Raw genomic sequence first — 15,804 nt, 5'->3', positions numbered from 1 at the left:
CCGGGCAGATGGCAGGTCTGGTATTGACAGGGGAGCGGCGAAGGGTAGGGGACATCTGCCCCCTGGTCTGCCTGCCCACACATCTCTTCCCTGCAGACACCTGCCTGGCAGGAAGTGGTGGAGACGTGCTAGGGCCTGGCCGGCAGACTCCGAAGACACCTGGGGCATGGGCTGGGCCTGGGGCAAACTCAGGGTTCAGAGTCCAACCGCCCTCCATGGTTGGGTAGACCATGCCAGGGCAGTGGTCTCCTGCTGGGGTAAGGGCTGGGAATGGTTGGCCACTTGTACCTCCAGAAAGGCCCCTCCATCCTCCTGAACCCAGAGGGCCTGTCCTCCAGACAGGGGGACTTGAGAGCAGTGGAAGACTCGGGGGCCAGGTGGGCCTGGTTTCAAATCCCAGCTTTGGTCTTTGCTGGCTGGGAGACCTTGGCCAAGTGGCTTTGCCTCAGTTTCCCCATCTGTGAAAATGGGGGTCGTCCTAGACCCTCCCTCCTTGGGCTCCTAGGAAGAGTAATGAGATTTTAGTGGGCTGTGCTCCATACCATGCCAGCCCCTGGGATCTGGCTTTGGAGCTGTTGGCGCAGCTGACTGGGGGTGCTGGGACCTGCTGGGCGGCTGAGGGGCAGCTTCCGGTCTGCCCCAGGCTCTCAGCACCGAGGACAAAGCCCCTTTGTGGTGGGACAGATGGAGCCTGGGAGCCCCCCCTTCGGGGACCAAGGGGCTGTCTGCCCCTCCTCCTCGCCCAGTTCCCCTGGGGGAAGGAACTTCCTCAGACTGAGAGGATGGGAAATGAAAGTCAGGTTGTGCAGGAGGAGAGGCTGCAGCTGCAGAGCCTGGCTGGTGAACTTGGGGAGACCCTTCCCTTCTCCGGGCCACCTTCTCAGGGCCCCGGGCGTCCCTGGTAAGTCCCAGGCCCACAGTGTGTGCCCTGTTCACTTAACCATCCATCCATCCATCATCCATCCATCCATCCATTTGTTCATTCATTCAGTAATTACCAAGTACCCACTCCATGTTAGACCCTGCACTTTTGGCTAGTGTCCATTCTGACCGAATGGCACCTTAGCATCTCAGCTGTTAACTGTTTCGAATGTTAATACCCACTGCAGTGTTCAGCCGTGAGTGAGACAGAAGTGGCCCCTTGTCCTCATCAGACATGTACTCATACAGTGTGTTACGTTATGAGAGCTACGGTCCACGATGGGAAGGAGAAGTTGAAGGTTCTCCCTTGGGCTGAGGGAGGTCAGAGAGGCCTCCTGTGAGGAGGTGGCTTTTGAAATGAGACTCAGAGAGCAGAGTTGGCTCAGTGTGTTGCCCTTTAAACCAGTGGTCAGGAAAGGCCTCTCTGAGCAGGTGACAGGAGTAAAGTGCCTGAAGGAAGTGAGGGAGTGAGGCATATGTGTAAGGGAAGTATGCTCTGGGTGGAGGGAACAGTAAGTGCGAAGGCCCTGAGGCAGGTGTGCACTGGGTTCTCAGGGAAAGGGGAAGTGGCCAGTGTGGGTGGAGCAGAAGGAGTGAAGGGGGTGGGGCTAGTAGAGTCCACTGTAGGGCCTTGAAGGTCCCTGTGAGGACTTTGTCCTTTCTTTTGGGGTGTGGGCTGGGAGGGGTGTTAAGTAGGACACATTCAGGGTGACATTTCAGAAAGGCTCTCTGCCCACAGTTGGCCAGCCTGGAGGAGGAGGCTGGGCCTGGACTAGGGGGTGACTAAGGCAGGAGGGAAGGACATAGATTCAGGATGTGTTTGGAGGTGGGACTGACAGGGCTTGGAAATGGGTTCAGGGGGCATGGGAGGAATCAGCCTTCCTCTCTTGGGCTGCTGATGAGGGGCTGAGTGCCCTCTGTGAAGTCACTGTGGGCTTCAGGTTCATGTTCACTCCCCTTCCCCCTAATCCATCAAGAGGCACATACACCCAGCTTCTCCACCTTGTCCTGGGGGCTAGACTGAGTCCTCCAGTTCCTTGGGCTTTAAATAGCAGTATACCTTAGGTGAACCTGGCAGAGTCCTACCCATTTTATATATGAGAAACCTGAGGCTCCCAGTGGTATACTCTGGCCTGAGTTATATAGTGGGGGCAAGGTTGGGGCTTGGCCTCTCAGGACTCAGGGGTTTCTGGATTTGGGGAATATGGACCCTGCCCCGCCAATTCCAGCTATAGATTTCAGAGTGTATCTGAGATTTCTTTCCTTCCCTGAACTATCTTGGGGAGATGGAGGCTGCTCAGTGTGACCTCAGGGGTGGGGTCAGGGGCTTGGACTCCAACTTACCATGTGACCGGGGCCTCAGTTTCCCCTGCTGGGAAATGGGCACAGTAATGGTCCCAACCTTGCAGTGCTGTGGGGATGACCAGATGAAACAGTGACTGTAAAGCCTGATGCCAGGCATACAGGAAGTGTTCCGTGGTCAGCAGGTATTCTTATTATTGTTGTTTCTGTGGGGAGTAAGGACGTGCGTGCAAGTCTGGGCTCCAGCCATGTCCACCCCGGAGCTGGGCTTCAGGGGCAGGGCTGGAGTTGCCGAGGTGGCCTCTTCCAGATAACTCAGCACCTTGGAATTGAAGGTCCCTGGAATGTATGCCCAGCATCACTTTCCACCTGGGGAAACGGTCCTGAAGAGCCCAGGACTGGCTCAAGGCTTTGTAGCAACCAGCGGCAGAGTGGGGCTTCACACCAGGTTGCCTGCTGCTTGTCCTGCTCTGGTGCCGCCCACTTCCCAGCCTTACCCTTCCCTCTAGGGCTTCCAGGCTGTGGACGGGTCCTAGCAGGAAGGGATCTGGCCCTTTTCAGAGCAGCTCAGGGCCTAGGGTCTGGAAAGGGGTCTCCTTCCTGCCCAGGAAGAATGCCAAGAGCCAAAGGGGCTGGAACAATTCTGTCTCTGCCGGGCTGGGATGAGTGGGAGCGCCACGGTCCACTTGCTTAGCCTTCGCCCTCCCTGGGCTGCGGGTCCTGTCCCTGGCGGCACCCCTCCGTCTGTCTGCCGTGCCAGCCTGAGCCTGCAGCACCCGCCCCACCCCAGCCACACTGGCAGATCCGGTTTGGGGCCTGCCAGCCCTGAGTGTGTTCATGCCGTGAACACAGGACCAGACATGTTCCGGCTGCCCTGGCTCACGGATGGCCCCTGGCTCATGCTTTACTCACTCCTGGCTCACTCGGCAAACATCCTCTGGTACCCGAGCTGTGCCTGAGCCCATGCTGGGCAGAGCTCCGGGCCTAGAGCTGTCTCAGACTTGCACACTGTCCTGTGTCATCAAGGTGGTCAGAGGCTCTGCCACGGAGACATGCCAGGCAGGAGAGCGCAGTGGTTGGGACATAGACTGTGGGGTAGGATGGACCTCGGGCTGAGGCCTATCCCTCTTTACCTTGTGGGGCCCTGGGTAGGACTCATTCATCCCTCCCTTCCTCCTGCCCTCTATTCCTCCCTCCCTCCATCCCTCCCTCTCTTTATTCTTTCATCCTTCCAACCCTCCCTCCATCCCTCTCACTCTCCCTCCACCCCTCCCTCCCTCCCTCCCTCCCTCCCTCTTTCCCTCCATCCCTCCCTCCCACAAATATTTACCGAGCACTACTATGTGCCAATGTTCTAGAGGCTTGAGATACAGCAAAGAAACAACTAGACAAAAATCTGTGCTCACAGAGCTGACATTCTAGTGGGGGAGACAAAAACACAACAAATAAGGAAATTTTTTTATGCACGTGGTCTGTAAGAACATGATAAGTGCCCTGGTCAAAGCAGGGAAGGGGTTGGAGGGCTGGCTGGGGCGGAGAGAACGGGGCTGTGATTAGATGACTAACTAGCGGGGGAAGACCGCTCCCTGAAGCTCACATCCCAGGAGGGGAGGGAGGAGTCTTGAGGCTCCCTGGGGCAAGAGAATCCAGGTAGAGGGAACAGCCAGTGCAAAGACCCTCAGGTAGGGGCGTGCTGGAGTGTTGGAGGAACAGCAATGAGCGAGTGAGGGGGAGAACAGAGGGAGGAAAGGGCAGAAAGGTGGGTGGTGGGGATGGCCTCTGGACTTTTTTGGTATTGTCTCTTAACCCGCAGTGAGACAGGGACTACAGGAGGCTTTTGAGCACATCCGGCTGCTGCGTGAAGAGCAGACTGTGGGGCCGCGGCTGGAGGCAGGCCATCGGCCCAGTGAGTGGAGGGGATGATGATGGTTGGCCCAGGCTGGGGGCAGCTGGTGGGAGCGGGGAAGGGAAGTCAAACTTTTTTTGTTTTTTTTGCATTACTTTATTTCATCTTCTTTTTTGAACTCTTTATTATGGAAACAAAAGTATAATGAACCCCACGAACTCATCCTCGTCGTGGGTCCCCAAGCACCACCAACTCCTGGCCTGTCCTAGCCAACCCCCCACTTCTGTCCCACCCTCTTACCCATCATTTTAAAGCAAATCCTGCATGGCATACTTCAGGTGTGAGTCTTTCAGTTTGCCTCTCTAAAAGACAAGGACTCATGGTAAGAAAGTAGCCGCAAAACCACAATCTACCTAAAAGAAATGAACAGTAGTTCCTTAACAACAGCAAAAATCTCTCCTTCCTCACTTATATTTTGAGGAGAAGCTGATGCCTCTGGGCCTCCCTGTCTTTGCCATAAGGTGAAGTTCATAGTGGACCTCCTCTCAGGCTGTGGTGAGAATATTCTGGTAGAATACTGAGGACAGGGCCTGGTGCATGGGAGGTGCTCAGTAAGTATCAGCGGCGACTCTGATTGGTTGATGGTGAACACTCGTGGCACGCTTGTGAGGGTCTGCGCTCTGTTCTGAGCACATCACAAATATGAATTCATTTGATCCTCACAACAATCATGGGAGGTAATTATTATTTTTGTCCTTATTTTATAGGGGAGGAAATGGAGGCACAGAGAGGTAGAGTAACTTTTCCCTGGTCACACAGCTAGGAAGGATCAGAGCTGGGTTTTGAACCCCAGAAGCATAGCTCTTAATCCCCATGTGATGGGGGCTATGTGAGCCCAGAAAAAGAGGGCTACCTCTCCCAGTTGGAGGGCAGGCAAGGTAAAATATGGGCTGTCGTCAGGCCTGCAGTGTACATGGGAGTTTGTAGGTGGCACAGGGGAGGCGGGTGGTGAGGCTTTAGGGGAAGAAATAGCATGTGCAAAGGTCTGGAGGCTAGAGGGTAATTACATCCAAGGGAGGGTCAAGGGCAAGGGAGGAGGGAGCATGTCCCCTTCTGCCCTTGGCCTTGATCCCGTGAACAGCACGTAAGAGCTTTAAGGGTATCAACCATCTTGCTGCCCACCATCCTCAGTGTCAGGCTCGGGTGCCCTCTCCCTCAGAGATCAGCCAGAGCCCCCATTTCATGGATGAGTAAAGCGAGGGCTGGACCTTCCCAAGGTCGCACGTCCAGGGTAGGCACCTATGGGTTTGAGTGTGGGGGTTGAGCTCCGGGCTGACTATGTGGAGGGCCCTGGCCACCAGGTGCTCCTGCCCACCAGTGTCCCTGGAGGGAGTTCCTGTGCGCGCGTGGGCAGGGAGGAGGGGGCACTGTGCATTCCCGGAGCAGGGAAGCAGCCAGAGTTGCTGGCAGGAAATAGTGGTCCCCTTGGGCAGGGGCCGGCTGGCAGCCATCAGCCAGCGGGGGTGGGGCCCCTGGGGAACCCGGGAGACATGACCTTGGAGAGGCTGGGAGAGAGCGAAGCTTCTCACATCAGTGTTCCCTGTGGTCAGCCCTGGTCCTTGGGGGTCTGTTAAGGAATCGTCAGCACACCAGAGCCTTTGTCCCCTTGCAAGTGCTGAGGCCCAAGAAGGGGCGTGACTTGCCGAGATCATGCAGAGATTCTGATGGAGGCCTTCCGCTTAGCCACATGGTGGCTGGCCCTCATCAGGTGGGTCCCTGAGACCTGCCTGGTCTGTGGTCATTTCGGGCCCGCATCTCCTCTTCCAGCTCCTCCTCAGCCCAGCACCCCTGGGCCTGATTCCCCAAGAATCTTATCTTCAGAGTCCCAGTCCCACACCCTCATTTGAGGGCTGGCCTCCACCTTGCTGTGTGACTGGGTGCTGGGTGCACCCCTCTCTGAGCCTCCCTTCCTCATCTGTGAAAGGGGATATCTCAGAAAGTTCTCTGAGACTGGGGCTGTGGCCTCCTGGCCTGTGAGCTGCCCTCCCCATCTACCAGCCGGGCTGCCTGGCCTGGACAGGTAGAAACCAGCGGGGGGTGGGAGTGGGGGTCAGTGAAGCCTCCCAGCCCTGCCAACCTCACCAGCCCCAAAGATGCTCCCGAGGCAGGACCACCCAGCAGCCCCCTCCCTAATGCAGGGGCCTTGGAGAAGGGAGATGGTGGGAAATGGGTATGGGGAAGAGGGAGGCACCCACTGTGTGCCCATCTTTCCCTCCATTTTGCTCCTGGGGAAACAGGCTCCATGACTGGCTCTTTGCCTTTCTCTAAATGGTCCCGTGTCTGGGCCTTTGGTACAGCGATCCCTTCTGCCTAGGTCACACTTTTCACAAACTGCTCAGCCTTTGGACCTCAGCTGAGATGTCCCCTCCTGTGGGAAGTCCACCATGGTTTGGATGCCCCCTCTGGAGCTGGAGATCACTGTGCTCTGACAGATGGCTGTCGAATGAAGGCTCAGTAACCTGGCCCCGCCCCTCCCAGCACACTCAAGAGCCTGAGAAAATCTTCATGGCCCTTCCTCTCAGTTTTTCAGGCCTTCTGTCCTTAATTGCTAGACAGGTCCCTCTGAGGGCCTCCCTCAGACCTCCTCATGCTTGGGCTAAAGGCCTATATTGACCTCATTAACCTGGAACCCACTCAGTCCAGACCGCTCGCTCAGTAACTCCCTGCACATCTGACCTTCCTGCCTCAGGGCCTTTGCATGTGCTGTGCCCACCTCCTGGGCTGCCCTTCCCATGCCTCCCTGCAGCTTCAGTGGAGAGAGGATGGGCTTTGGTATCACTTGGACCTGCGTTGGCATCCTGGCTCTTCACTTCCTGGCTGGGGCAGCTTCCTGGAGCCCCTGTGTACTCACATGTAAAGTGAGTATGGCCACAGCTCGTTCCAGGACTGTTGGGAGCACTGAAGAGGTGGTGTGAACGTCAAGTGGAAAAACATGAGGGGAGAAGGAGTAGGTCTTCACACCCCCATCAGCATGTCCCATTCCACCCCATCAGTCCACACTGGAGCAGCTGATGGTGTTGAGTTCTTGGGAGGGGGCTGAGCTGGCCCTGGCCCTGCCAAGAAGAGTCCAGCCGCACGTTCCTTTCTTGGTCCCTTCCTGATGGCCCTGGGTGGCTGCCCTGCTTCAGGGAGAAGTTCAGAGTGGGAGGGGCTTGTCACTTAGCTACTAAGGGGGCAGGATTTTAATCTGATCATTTAACCTGTCTGTGCTTCCATTTCCTCATTGTGAAATAAGGATGATGTAAAATAAGGGGTGATAATGGGGGCATATATGATAATGGGGGCACATAGTATGTGCTAAGTAAATATTCGCTGTTTCTACTGCCATTCACATCATCATTATTCACACTCCCCCAACTCAGAAGCAAGAGTCTTTTCTACATTCTGAACTCATTTTAAGAAAAGCACCCCAGTTGAACAGGTAATCCTTTTGAGAGTCTGAAGGGAAAAGGGAATCAGGAGAAGATTCCTGCCCACCCGGAGCCTCCGTTCTAGTGTGGGGGCCACAGGGGAGGCAGGAAGGGGACTCAGACCCCACCTGTGAGATGGGTGTGTTGGGCCAGTGCCCTCTTTCATGTTCCTCCAGCCCCAGCTTCCTTCCCTGTGGGCACAGCCAGTACTGGTGGTCCCTGCCCCTCTGCTTGGAGGAGCTGTTTGGAGGAGGGAGGGAGCATCAGCTGGGGACCAAGCCTTGGAAGTTCACTCCATAAGTGGCCCTTCTTGGGCTGTGTGGCTTTGGGCCAGCCACTTTCCCTGTCCATGGCTCCACTCTTATGGAAAACGAACTGTCCAAGGGCCCTTCTTGGGCCCTGCAAGGGCCCAGCTGGGACCAGTGGCCTTAGGGAGAGGGGCCAGAGTGGCCCAGGGCCAGGGGAGCCAGGATTCCCAGCTGGTCCTCTGCTGTCTTGGACGGTGGCCTGAGCACCTGACTTGGCTTTTCTGAGCGTCTCTCTCTTTCCTTCTCTGAGAGACAGGGCTGATGGTCCCTGTGGAGCAGGGTCCTGGTGAGAACTGGAGAGTGAAACAGTCACAATGGGAATAATAGCGTAGCAGCAGAGGTCAGGGCCCCATTCATCCAGCGCGCTGGCGTGCCCAGGCACACATAGTCAGCTCATTTGCCTTTGCAGCTGCCCCGGGATGATTATGGGTGTCTCATGGTACTGAAGGATGCTGTGGTTGACTTGCCCAGTATCCTTCCATGGGCCACAGCAGGACACCCCTTAACCAGGATGCCGCACCTCACCTGCCTCGGGCAGGTGCCTGATGGGGCCTTTCTGCTCCCTCCCCTCCAGAAGCAGGACAGTTGAACTCCAGTGGGCCGTGTCCCTCCCCACCACCTCCTCCATCCTCCCTCCTCCACCCCCACACATTCCCCACACAACCTCTACCACCCACTCCTCCCACCCCTGGTTGGGCCACTGTTATCAGGACACATTCTTGGACTGGCTGAGAACAGCTCCCACCGAGGGCCGTTTTGCGAGGGGGTGCAATTGCTGCTATCTGCCCTGGCGGAGGCTCCCTTGGGGGATGGGCTCTGGGACACGAGGCTATGGAGCCCAGACAGCCCAAGCCTGTCTGCTGATGCTGTCTCTTATCTAAGCTGTATGCTCTTAGGCAAGTAACTTGACCTTTCTGTGCCTCAGTTTCCTCATCTGCAAAATGGGGCTGACCACCTAGGGCTGCAGAGAGTTCACCTGGGGTCGTGGAGGTAGTGCACCTTGCAGCATGGTGCCGGGCACACAGGAGTCTCTTTACCCATCAAACAGAAGCTGTTGTCATCTGAGAACCAGTTGTCCCTCCCCTTTGTGGGGCCTTCAGTTTAAACAGCATCAGTATCCACCTTCTGATGAGTGCACATTGGGATGGGCCCCTGTGGACTTTGTCTTCTCCAGGACTTTGTCTTCTCCAGGCCTATGGGACATGGGGAGGGCGCAGCAGGGAGAAGCTATTTCCAGAAGTTGAGAAGGTGCTGTGTGATCTTAGGCAGCTCCCCTCCCTCTCTGAACCTCCTCTTCCTGGTCTGCTCTATGAGCACTTGGACCTGGGTGAGACTCCACCCCAGCCCCTCGTTGTCCCTGCCCTCTCTGTAATTCCTCCCTTGGCCGGTCCAGCTACTTGGCCTGTCTGTCTTTCCCACCGTAGTGTCCGGTGTATAGTCAGTGCTCAGCTAGACTTTGTTGAAGAAGCCGGTGAATGCATCATTGAGTGAATGCCCTTCTCAAAGGCTGCCTCTCCCAAGACTTTCCCAGTTTCTCCCAGTTGGAGGGGGTTGATGATGCTCTGAACACTTGATCTGAGGCTCTCTGGTGGTACCTATTACAATCCACCTGGTGTGCACAGTAACATACTAATAACTAACATGGACTACACACCTACTACTAGGAGCCAGACACGTTGGGGAGCACTGTGCGTGCCGTGTGGTGCACGTGGTGTGGTGTATGTGCTGTGGTGCATTGTCTTATTTAATCCTTTACAACAATCTTGCAAGGTAAATACTATTATTATCCCTCCCTTTGCAGAATCCAGAGGTTCAGAGAAGTGAAGTGACTTGCCCAGCTATGAGAGAGAGCGCCAGGATCTGAAACCAGGTAAGCCTGTTTTTTTTTTTTTTTCCTTAAAAAGGAAGAAAAAGCATTAACATACATGGTAAAAAAATAATTCAAACAGTACAAAAGAAGTCAGAGAAAAGTAAGCCTCTCTTGTACCCAGGTCTCCTGGCCAGAGGCAGCCACGCGGAGGAGTTCGTGGTGTGTCCTTCCAGGGAGTTCAGGTACAGATAAGCATGTATGTTATATATATATATTAAACTCATTTGGGTCAATTTCTTTTTCTTTTTAAAAAAATATTATTTATTTAATTTTTTTAATGAAGTATAGTTGATTTTTTTTTTTTTTTTTGCACTGTTTTGGTTTGTTTTGGGAGGAGGTAATCAGGTTTGCTTGCTTATTTCTTAATGGAGGTACTGGGGATTGAACCCAGGACCTTGTGCATGCTAAGCACACATTCCCACTGAGCTATACCCTCCCCTCTGAAAAGTTTTTTTAAAAAAACCAAATGGTCGTGCATGACATACTCTGTTCTACACCTGACTGTTTGCTCTTGGCAGTGTACCTTGGAGATCATTTTGTGCTATTTCTTTCTTTGTCATGGTTGCATAGTATTCATTGTGTGGATGGAGACCATGCTTAATTTAATTAATGAAGAATACGTTGGTTGTTTCCAGCCTTTTGCTTATTACAGACCATTCTGCGATGTGTGTCTTCCATCGTATGCTTAGTGTTCATGTGTGAAGGATTAATCCCAAATTGCAGGGCTGGAGAATGCATGTGCTTGTAATTTTGATAGATTTGGCCACATTATCCTTCATGCAGGTAGCACTGATGTACCTTTGCATCACAGCCTCTGGTTCTCCCCTCCCCGAGGTTGCTCTAGAATTTGGGGATCTGCCAATCTAATAGATGAACATTGGCCTCCAGTGTAGCATTTTGTTTTTTCAGTATCACAGCTGTATTGAGATATAATTCACATACCATGCAATTCAGCTATTGAAAGTGTACAAATTCATGATTTTTAGTCTAGTCACAGAGTTGTTCAACCATCAGCACAATCAATTTTAGAACATTTTCATTAGTCCCTCTTCCCCTCAACTCTTCCTCCCCCAGCCTCAAGCAACAGCTAATCTACTGTATGTTTCTATAGGTTTGCTTTTCCTGGACCTTTCATATGAATAGAATCATACACTATGTGGTCTTTTGTGTCTGGCTTCTTTCACTTAGCAAATTCTCAAGGTTCATTCATGTTGTAGCCACGTATCAGTACTTCATTCCTTTTTTATTGCCAAATAATATTCCATTATATGGATATACAATGAGTTATTTATCCATTCATCAGCTGATGGACATATGGTTTTCACTTTTTGGCTATTGTGAATAATGCTGCTGTGAACATTCATGGTCAAGTCTTTATGTTTTCTTTTTTCTCGGGTATATACCTGGGAGTGAGACTTGTAGATCATATGGTAAGTCTATGTTTACCCTTTGAGGAACTGCCAGACTGTTTTCCAAAACAGCTACACCATTTCACATTCCCACTAGCAATGTATGAAGTTTCCAATATCTCCACATCCTTGCCAACAGCTTATTGTTGTCTGTCTTTTTAATTACAACCATACTAGTGCATGTGAAGTGGTATCTTGTTGTGGTTTTGATTTGCATCTTCTTGATGACTAATGATGTTGAGCATCTTTTCATGCAGTTTTAGACCATTTGTATATATTCTTTGGAGAAGTATCTGTTCAAATCCTTTGCCCATTTTAAAGTTGGGTTTAAAGTTGAGTTGTAAGAGTTCTTTATATATTCTAGATACAAGTCCCTTATCCAATATATGGTTTGCAAATATTTCCTCCCGTTTGGTATATTCTTTTACTTTCTTGATGGTGACCTTTGGCACACAGAAGTTTTTAATTTTGATGAAGTCCAGTTTGTCTATTTTTTCTTTTGTTACTCATGCTGTAGGTGTCATGTCTAAGAAACCATTGTGATCTGAGGTCACCAAATTTATTTATGTCTGTATTTTCTTGTAAGTTTTTTTAGTTTTACCTTGTATATTTAGGCTTGTGATCCATTTTGAGTTAATTTTTGTGTAGGATTTGAGGAAGGTGCCCTGCTTCCTTCTTTTGCACGTGTATACCCAGTTGTTCCTGTTCCTGCATTGAATTATATTGGCACCCTTGTCAAAAGTCAGTTGACTGTAAATTTGAGTTTATTTCTGGACCCTCAATTTTATCCCATTGATTTATAAGTCTGTCCTCTTACCAGTACCACACTGTCTTGATTACCAGAGCTTTGCAGCAAGTTTTGAGATTGAGAAGTGTAAGTCCTTAAACTTTGTTTTTCTTTTTCAAGATTGTTTTGGCTATTCTGGGTTCCTTGACTGTCCATTTGAATTTTAGAATCAGTTTGTCAATTTTTGCAAAGAAGCTAGCTGGGCTTTTGTTAGGGATTGTGCTGAATCTATAGATCAATTTGGGGACTGTTGCCATCTTAACAATGCGTAGTCTTCCAATCCATGCACGTGGGATATCTTTCCATTTATTTAGTTCTTTAATTTCTTTCAACAATTTTTGTAGTTTTCAGAGTATGTTTTGTACTTCTTTTGTTAATCTTATTCCTAAGTCTTCTTTTTATATTATGGCTTATTTTCTTAATTTTATCTTTGGATTGTTTATTGATAGTGTATAGAAATACAATTTATTTTTATATGTTAATCTTATACCTTGCAACTTGCTGAACTTGCTTATTAGTTCTCATAATTTTTAAGTGAAATCCTTAGGAATTTTTATATTCAAGATTATGTCATCTACAAATAGAGATAACTTTATTTCTTCATTTCCAATCTGGATGCCTTTTATTTCATCTTCTTCCTTTATTGCCCTGGTTGGAACCTCCAGTACAGTGGTGACAGTGGACATCCTTGTCTTGCTCCTGATCTTAGGGGGAAGGCATTCAGTCTTTCATCATTAAGTATGGTGTTAGATATGGGTTTTTCATAGAAAGCCCTTTATCACGTTGAAGAAATTCCCTTCTATTCCTAGTTTGTCGGGTGTTTTTATCATGAAAGGGTGTTGGATTTTGCTACATAATTTTTCTGCATCTATTAAGATTATTATGTGGTTTTTTTTACTTTATTGATATGGTATATTACATGGATTGATTTTCAGAGATTAAACTCATCTTGTATTCTTGGGGTAAATCTCTCTTGGTCATGATGTATAATTCTTTTTACATGTTGCTGGATCCAGTTTGCTAATATTTTGTTGAATATTTTTACATCTTATATTCATAAGAGATAATGGTCTGTAGTTTCATATGATGTCTTTGTCTGGCTTTGGTGTTGGGGTAATACTGGCTTCATAGAATGAGCTGGGAAGTGTTCCCTAGTGAAGAATTGGTATTAATTCTTTAAATGTTTGATGGAATTCACCAGTGAAGCCATTTGGGTCTGAGTTTTCCTTTGTGAGAAGTTTTGAAATTACTAATTCAATCTCTTTACTTGTTTTAGCTTTATTGAATTTTTTAATTTCTTCTTAGTTTCAATAGTTCGTGTTTTTCTAGGAATTTGTCCATTTCATCCATCTAATTTGTTGGCATAGCGTTGTTCATAGCATTTCCTTAAAATCTGCTTTATTTCTGTAAAGTTCATAGTATTGTCCTCTCTTTCATTCCTGACTGAATAATTTGAGTCTTCTCTCTTTTTTTCTTGTTTGGTCGAGCTAAAGGTTTGTTAATTTTATTGATCTTTTCAAAGAACAAACTTTTGGTTTTGTTGATTTTCTCCACTTTTTACTTTCTATTTCATTAATTTCTGCTATAATGTTTATTTCCTTCCTTTTATGTGCTTTAGGGTTAGTTTGCTCTTTCTTTCTTTTTCTTTTCTTTCTTTCTTTCTTTCTTTCTTTCTTTCTTTCTTTCTTTCTTTCTTTCTTTCTTTCTTTCTTTCTTTCTCTTTCTTTCTTTCTTTCTTTCTTTCTTTGTCTCTTTCTCTCTTTGCTAGTGTCTTAAGGTGGAAGTTTAGGTTATTGATTTGAGATCTTTTTTTAACACAGACATTTACAGCTATAAATTTCCCTTTAAGTTCTACTTTACTGCATCCTGTATATTTTGACATGTTGTGCCTTCATTTTCATTCATCTCAAAGTATTTTCTACTTTTTTTGGTGGTTTCTTCTTTGACTCATTGGTTATGGAGGAGTGTATTAATTTTCACATATTTGTAATTTCCCAAATTTCTTTCTGTTATGATTTCTTAATTCATTCCAGTGTGGTCAGAAACACACTTTGTATGATTTCTTTATTGAGGCTTGTTTTATGGCTTCGCATATGGTCTATCCTGGAGGATATTCCTTGTGTACTTGAGAAGAATGTATATTCCACTGTTGCTGGGTGGCTTGTGTAGTTTTAATTTGATTTATCTTCTAAGTGAGATTGGGCATCACCTCATACGTTTAAGTGCCTTTTCATTTGTGGTTATTTTTCTTATTTTATGGGCACTCATTATATACTAATTTTATATATATATGAGTTATAGATATTTTTCCTAGCTTGTGGGTTGCCTTTTGAGCTTATGATATTTATCGAGCCATGCAGACATTTCAGATTTTTATGTAGATTGATTTATTATTTTGAAAATGATTTTTAGATTTTTTTTTTGTCATGTTTAGAAACACTTTTCCCGTTCTGAGATTAGAAAACTTATTCTCCCTCCCCTTTTTAGAGCTTTATGATTTCATTTTTGTGTGGTTTAATTATGACTGACCTGGAATGTATAGGCATGTGGAATGAGATCAAGATCCAGCTTTGTTTCTTGATGGCAGATTATTGGTCCCAAACTAGTCTACGTTTTTCTCACTGGTATAATGCCACTTTCATAATATATTAAATTCCCACATGTTTGGGGATAATTTTTGGACCTTCTTCTATTCTGCTCCATTGATTCGTGTATCACACAGTTTTAATTTCTGTGACTTTATTATAAATCTTATTATCCAGTTGGGCTTCATTACTCTTCTTTTTAGGAACTTCCTAGCTATTATACATTTACTTACAAACTTAAAAATTGACTTGCCTAGTTAAAAAAAATCCTGCTGGGTTTTTTTATTGGGATCACATTCAATTTTTAGATTTATTTAGGCAGAATTGATATTTTTGTAATGCTACGCTTTCTTCCATTTTAGTTCCTGATTGCTGTTGGTATATACATTATTGATTTAACATTTCATTTCCTTCCACTTTACTTAATTCACTTTTTGTTTAATAGTTTTATAGCAGATTCTCTTGGATTTCTCGCATCTACATTGATTACATCAGCAAATAATGATACTCTTCTTTTTTAGTCCATTTTATTCCTTTCATTTCTTTTTCATTGCACTGGCAAGCATCTTAGAGCAAGGTTAACTAGTAGACATGCTTTTTTATTTTGCACTCATTTCCCTGTGAAGTGGCTTTTGTAGGCTGTGGCTCCAGTCAGCTCTACCAGACAATCTCTCCAGGGCCATGCACAGGGATTGGCACATAGATGGAATTTTGGAAGCCTTTGCTTAATTGTAAAAGTGGTTAGAAAAGAGAGCAGGGATCTGAAAAGAGGCCTTCCACAGTAATAATAATAGCTAATATTTATAGAGCACTTCCTGTGTGCCAGACACTTTATAAATAATACCTCATGTTTTCTTGTCAAGCCCAATTACATAGGAGCAATTACGTGGATTCCCATTTTTGATAAGGGGTAAACTGAGGCTCCCTAATGGCTACTTGACTAGGAAGTGGCAAGCTGACATCTGAACCTGGCATTCTGGCTCCAGGCCTTCCATGATGCTTATTCTTTCCTGGAGGGTCCAGAGATACATATGGTGATGTTAGAGGTTGGCCTCTGACCTGTGTTGCCTCTGTGTTAGGGAGGTGGGGATGGTGGAGTGGTCGAGGTGCTTGGAGCAGTGGGGGCATCAGCACAGTGGACAGCGCACCACAAGTGCCTTCTGACTGCACCTTTCTGAACCTCAAGCGTCCCAACTTGCTGCACTTGTTTGCTGTGTGGCCTCAGGCAAGGTTCTGGCTTCTCTGAACTTTGGTCCCATCTGTAAAGTAGGTGCAGCTATAGTCCCTACTTTGCAGCGCTGTCAGG

At 48.0% G+C, this 15,804-nt stretch overlaps 1 protein-coding gene across 8 annotated transcripts in view; it reads left to right on the top strand.

Moving 5' to 3' along the window:
* SRC (SRC proto-oncogene, non-receptor tyrosine kinase) overlaps window positions 1-15,804 on the top strand; it is a 50,454-nt gene that overhangs the window by 10,056 nt on the left and 24,594 nt on the right. For 3 of the 8 annotated variants that reach the window (XM_064475705.1, XM_031433845.2, XM_031433844.2), the window contains exons 2-3: window positions 9,649-9,717; window positions 9,839-9,899. The gene's annotated coding sequence lies outside the window, so the exon portion shown is untranslated. Of the gene's footprint in view, window positions 1-792; window positions 902-4,036; window positions 4,130-9,648; window positions 9,718-9,838; window positions 9,914-15,804 lie in introns of those variants that run through there. The other 5 variants (XM_064475702.1, XM_064475703.1, XM_064475706.1 and 2 more) reach the window with 5 other exon arrangements.

This window comes from Camelus dromedarius, chromosome 18 (assembly GCF_036321535.1).
Source record: "Camelus dromedarius isolate mCamDro1 chromosome 18, mCamDro1.pat, whole genome shotgun sequence".
In the NCBI taxonomy this organism is placed as follows: Eukaryota; Metazoa; Chordata; class Mammalia; order Artiodactyla; family Camelidae; genus Camelus; species Camelus dromedarius.
Note: the sequence above shows the minus strand (reverse complement) of the source record. Positions and strands in the feature narration are given on the sequence as shown.